Here is a 6,655-nt window from a genome sequence, read left to right as displayed (position 1 = left end):
TGACCCCCCTGGGGGGCTATGACTCAAAGGTGTGAGGATAACAAAGTACCTTGCCTCACATAAGCCCCTGCCCAGGAGCCCTCAACTTCTAGTTATTGTTGTTGTTAGCTGTTGTCCAGTTGACTCTCAACTCACAGCAACCCCATGCACAAGGGACCAAAACACTGCCCAGTCCTTTGCAATCCCTCTGATTGCTTGTGGATTGGATCCTTGTGATCCATGGGGTTTTCACTGGCTAGTTTTCAGAAGTAGATCTCCAGCCCTTTCTTCATAGTTCATCTTAGTCTGGAAGCACCGCTAAAACCTGTTGAGCATCATAACAACATGCAAGCCTCCACAACAGACAGGTGGTCACTACGCATTAGGTGCGTTGGCTGGGAATCGAGCCTGGGTCTCCCACATGGAAGGTGAGAACTCTACCACTTAGCCCTCCCTTTTATTCCAAAGCAGCCCTTGTTTCCTTTCCCTCATGGGGAGGAAGATGTTGTTCAATCTTTTTTTTTCCCCATTTGCTTTAGTGGGGCTTGGTTTTTTCTTTCATTTCATGTGTGCGTGTTTGTGTGAGTCTCAGAGAAAGAACACACAGAAGCCAGAATTAATATGCCCTTGAGCGTGAGCCTTGTTTTATGATAATCCAAAGGATGTTTAGGCTGCAGGGCATGGGAAACAAAGGAGGAAAGGGCTCATTTGCATCCTTTGGTGCTGTTTTCTGTAACCTGATTTGTCAGAGATACAGTGAAAATTGCTTTAGATAAGACAACTAAGTTACCTTTGTAAAGATAGACCTAAGGGACCAAGGCGAACTCCTTCCTAGGGGCTCTAACCTAATGACAGTCCAGTACTTCTAAAGACTTGTTTAGGCATTTCTGTGTTACTGCCCTTTAAGCTTATGCTTTGTTGTTGTTGTTTAGTGCCATCCAGTCGATTCTGACTCATAGCAACCGTACAGAACAGAGTAAAACTGCCCCATAGGATTTCCAAGGCTGTAATCTTCACAGAAGCAGACTGCCATATCTTTCTCCTGTGGAGCAGCTGCTTGGTTCAAACCACAGACCTTTCCGTTAGCAGCCAAGTGCTTAACCACTGTGCCACCAGGGCTGCTCTATGCTTATGCTTCATATATATGTATATGTGTGTGAGTGTGTGTGTATATGTATATGTATATATGTATATTCTATGTGTATATATGTATGTATATATACGTCGAATTGAATCACCTCTTTGAATGTGTACTAGCAAACACCAGAGCTTCAGCGATCCCTAGTGGAGGCTTTGAGAAATTCTCTAGTGATTGCAGAGCCCCCATGCATCTGTCAGCTTGTCACACTGTGATAGCTCTGCATTGCTGTGATTCTGGAAGCTAAGCCACCAGTATTGAAATACCATCAGGGTCATCCATGGTGGACAGGTTTCAGATGAGCTTCCAGACTAAGACAGACTAGGAAGAAAAGCCTGGCCATCTACTTCTGAAAAGAATTGGCCAGTGAAAACCTTATGAATAGCAGTGAAACATTGTTTGATATAGTGCTGGAAGATGAGCCCCTCAGGTTGGAAGGCACTGAAAAGACTGGAGAAAAGCTGCCTCCTCAAAGTACAAAACAAAACAAAAAAAAACCCAAACCCATTGCCATCAAGTTGAGGACAGAGTAGAACTGCCCCATAGGGTTTCCAAGGAGCACCTGGTGGATTTGAACTGCTGACCTTTTGGCTAGCAGCTGAACTCTTAACCAGTAAGCCACCAGGGTTTCCCCTCAAAGTAGAGTTGACCTTAGTGATGTGGATGGAGTCAAGCTTTCGGGACCTTCATTTGCTGATGTGGCACGACTCAAAATTAGAAAAAATAGCTGCAGACACCCATTAATAATCGGAACCTGGATTGTAAGAAATATGAATCTAGGGAAATTGGAAATCGTCAAAAATGAAATGGAGGACATAAACATCGATATTCTAGGCATTAGTGAACTGAAATGGACTGATATTGGCCATTTTGAATCAGACAATCATATGGTCTACTATGCTGGGAATGACAACTTGAAGAGGAATGGTGTTGCATTCATCGTCAAAAAGAACATTTCAAGATCTATCCTGAAGTACAACGCTGTGAGTGATAGGATAATATCCATACGCCTACAAGGAAGACCAGTTAACACGGCTATTATTCAAATTTACGCACCAACCACTAAGGCCAAAGATGAAGAAATTGAAGATTTTTACCAACTTCTTCAGTCTGAAATTGATTGAACATGCAATCAGGATGCGTTGATAATTACTGGTGACTGGAGTGTGAAAATTGAAAACAAAGAAGGATTGGTAGCCTCTAGAACTGTAAGACAATAAATTTCTATTATAAACCACCCAATTTATGGCACTTTTTAATGGCAGTCCTAGAGGACTAATACGCATGTGTTATGAATTGAATTGTATTCCCCCCCACAAAATATATATTGAAGTCCTTGCCATCTGTACCTGTGGATGGTATCCTGTTTGGAAATAGGGCTTTTCTTTTGTTATGTTAATGGGGTCTTACTAGTATAGAATAGGTCTTAAACTTAATCCCTTATGAGTTATAAGAAGAGCAGAATAGACATAGAGACACACACAGGGGGAAGGTGGACACCAAGGAATACCAAAGAACACCAAGGATTCATGGTAGTCACCAGAAAATAGGAGAGTGGCCCATAGGAGGAACTTTAGCCTCCAGAACTGTGAGAAAATTATTTTCTGTTACAGTAGCACTAGCAAACTAAGACAACATGCCTTCAATATTGTTGCATTCTAGCAAGCTGACACACACCTTCATTTCAGCAGCGGATCTTATATGCATCATTATTGAACCTCCATCCCAAGAAAGTATGTTGGTAAGATATACCCCTTAGATCCAGCGTTCGGAGGTATGTGTGTGAGGCCTGTGTTGGGGCCCCATGGCACATTCCTTTTTGGAGAGACTAGATTGGAGCCACCCGCACCAGTCACTGACCTTCCTCCTCTGTGTTCCCTTCTTACCAAACAACCTAAAAGAAAATATGGAAAAAGAGATCCAAAGAAAATCCACAGAAGAAGTACAAATAGCTAATAAATAATTGAAACCACAATGAAAGACCATCGAGGCCCAGCAAAATGGTAAAATTGATAAAGATGGATAGTATTCCCTGATGGGGAGGCTTTGGGGAAGGAGGCAGCCTCATGCATTGGTAGCAGGAATACCTCTTTGGCAGGTCATTTGGCAGTGTCTAATGACATGTGAAGGAAACACTGGTGGCGTAGTGGTTAACTGCTACGGCTGCCAACCAAAGGGTCAGCAGTTCGAATCCGCCAGGCTCTCCTTGGAAACTATGGGGCAGTTCTACTCTGTCCTACAGGGTCGCTATGAGTTGGAATCGACTCGACGGCAACAGGTTTGGTTTTTTTGGTTTGGTAGAGCCTATCTCTCTCTCACTAGCTCTCTGGGTACCATGTCAGTCCTGGCCCTGGGGCAGGAGGGGGAGGGAGTACTGCTGCCCATCCCCGGCTGCCTGTCCCATCACACTTGCCTCAAGCAGGGACCCCACAGACACTGCCAGAGCCATTGAGGGAGATGCCTGACTCAACCAGGGCAAACTGCATGTCATGCCCGGGCTTGAGACTGCGGCTCCTCCTGCGTTGGTGGCCACCAAGCAGTCCAGGCTTAGGCGACGGTGGGAGGAGGAGCAGGGAAGGTGGCCATGAGAGGAGGTGGAGGAGATGGGCAGGCTGTAAGAGTTTAAAGCCCACGGGAGGGCAGATACTATGGGGAAAATATTCTATGGTACAGGAGGCATCAAAAGATGGAAGGAATACAAGAGTCACTGTACCAAGAAGACTTGGTTGACGTTTAACCATTTCAGGAGGTGGCATATGATCAAGAACCAAATGTATTGAAGGAAGAAGTCCAAGCTGCACTAAAGGCATTGGTGAAAAACAAGGTTCCAGAAATTGACAGAATGCCAATTGAGATGTTTCAACAAATCGATGCAATGCTGGAAGCACTCACTTGTCTATGCCAAGAAATTTGGAAGACAGCTACCTGGTCAACTGACTGGAAGAGATCCATATTTGTGCCCATTCCAAAGAGAGGTGATCCAACAGAATGCAGAAGTTATCAAAGAATATCATTAATATCACATGCAAGTAAAATTTTGCAGCAGTACATCTACAGGGAACTGCCAGAAATTTAAGCTGGATTCAGAAGAGGACATGGAATGAGGGATATCATTGCTGATGTCGGATGGATCCTGGCTGAAAGCAGAGAATACCAGAAAGATGTTGTTTGGATTGAATTGTGTTGCCCAAAAATATCTGTCAACTTGGCTATGCCATGATTCTTAGTATTGTATGATTGTCCATCATTTTGTCACCTGATGTGATTTTCCTATGTGTTATAAATCTGCGTCGATGAAGTTAATGAGGTGGGATTAGTGGCAGTTATGTTAATGAGGCAGGACTCAATCTACAAGTTAGATTTTGTCTAAGGCCAATCTCCTTTGAGATCTAAAAGAGGGAAGAAAGCAGAGATACAGTGGGATCTCATACCACCAAGAAAGCAGTGCCGGCAGCAGAGTCTGTTCTTTGGATCTGAGGTTCCTGCATGGAGAAACTCCTAGACCAGGGAAGATTGATGACAAGGACGTTCCTCCAGAACCAGCACAGAGAGAAAGCCTTCCCCTAGAGCTGGTGCTCTGAATTTGGACTTCCAGTCTCCCAGACTATGAAAGAATAAATTTCTCTTTGTTAAAGCCACCAACTTGTATTTCTGTTATAGCAGCACTAGATAACTGAGAGATGTTCACCTGTGTTTTATTGACTATGCAAAGGCATTTGACTGTGTGGATCATAACAAATTATGATAACATTGCGAAGAATGAAAATTTCAGAACACTTAATTGTGCTCATGAGGAACCTGTACATAGACCAAAAGGCAGTGGTTTGAACAGAACAAGGGGATACCGAGTGGTTTAAAGTCAGGAAAAGTGTGCATCAGGGTTGTATCCTTTCATCATACTTATTTAATCTGTATGCTGAGTAAATAATCCAAGAAAGTGGACTATATGAAGAAGAATGGGGCGTCAGGATTGGAGGAAGACTCATTAACAACCTGTGATAGGCAGATTAACACACCCTTGCTTGCTCAAAGTGGATAGGACTTGAAGCACTTCCTGATGAAGATCAAAGACCACAGGCTTCAAAATGGATTGCACCTCAACATAGAGAAAACAAAAATCCTCACAACTGGACCAATAAGCAACATAATGTAAAACGGAGAAAAGATTGAAGTTGTCAAGGATTTCATTTTACTTAGATCCACAATCAACACCCATGGAAGCAGCCCCATTGCATTGGGTAAATCTGCTGCAAAGAACCTCTTCAAAGTGTTGAAAAGCAAAGATGTCACCTTGAAGAGTAAGGTGCGCCTGACCCAGGCCATTGTATTTTCAGTCGCATCATATGCATGTAAAAGCTGGAGAATGAATAAGGAAGACTGAAGAAGGATTGACGCCTTTGAATTGTGGTGTTGGAGAAGAATATTGAATATCCCACGGACTGCCAAAAGAATGAACAAATCTGTCTTGGAAGAAGTACAACCAGAATGCTCCTTAGAAGCAAGGATGGCGAGACTGCACCTTACACACTTTGGACATGTTGTCAGGAGGGATCAGTCCCTGGAGAAGGACATCATGCCTGGCAGAGTACAGGGTCAGTGGAAAAGAGGAAGAGCCTCAGTGAGACGGATTGACCCAGAGGCTGCAAGGATGGGCTCAAGCATAACAAGGATCATGAGGGTAGCTCAGGACACAGTAGTGTTTCCTTCTGTTGTGCCTAGGGTCGCTATGAGTCAGAACTGACTGGATGGCACCTAACAACAACAATGGCGGGGGGGGGGCAGTGCGGTGCACGGGAAAGGCAGGCAGGGAAGTGGCTGGCTGGCTGGCCTCGCCCACTGTGCCAGAGGCCGGGGACACTGGGCGGTAACCATACAGGACTAGAGGTGGTGGAGCCAAAGCTTTTTTGAAGTCCCCCAGTGCAGCGGTGGTGGCGGCAAGGGTCTTGGGCCTGCCTGGTGACTGTCTTCCCCTCACCACCTGCAAATTTTAGTCCAAGTGTCACTTTACTAGTGAGGCCTTGCCTGGCCGCCCCATGGAAACTGACAAGGGCCGCGCCCGCCCTGCCCTGCTTTATTTTCTCGGGCCGGGCAAGCCCGCTGACAGGCTTTGTGAGCAAGTGTTTCTTCATTGTCTGTCTGGAAGGCGCACGGGTCAGGGTCTCGTGACTCCAGTGCCTAGTGGCCCTATTTGCGGTCCTTAGTATTTTGAGCAGATGAGTAGGAGAAGCGGTCCTTGGAGATGGAGGAAGGGGGTCTCGAAGCGAAAGGCCTCCTTCAGGGAGTGTGGCGTTTAGACCGGCCGCAGGCGAAGTGTGATTTACGGAGAAGAGGGAAGGACAGGGCCTCCGGTGACGGTCGTGGCACGACTGAGGGTACGGAGGCCGCAATCAGCGCGCACAGGTGGTCGGTGGACGGTAGGCTCGGCTCGCGAGTAGGAGCGCAGAGGTAGGCGGCCCCCAGCTCTACGCTCGGCCCGCAGCTCCGCCCACTGTGGCTCGGTCACGCGCTGGGGCCACGCGCGCCTCCGGGCCCCGCCCT

The sequence above is a fragment of the Loxodonta africana genome, chromosome X, assembly GCF_030014295.1.
Source record: "Loxodonta africana isolate mLoxAfr1 chromosome X, mLoxAfr1.hap2, whole genome shotgun sequence".
Lineage (NCBI taxonomy): Eukaryota > Metazoa > Chordata > Mammalia > Proboscidea > Elephantidae > Loxodonta > Loxodonta africana.
This window is presented reverse-complemented; position numbering follows the sequence as displayed.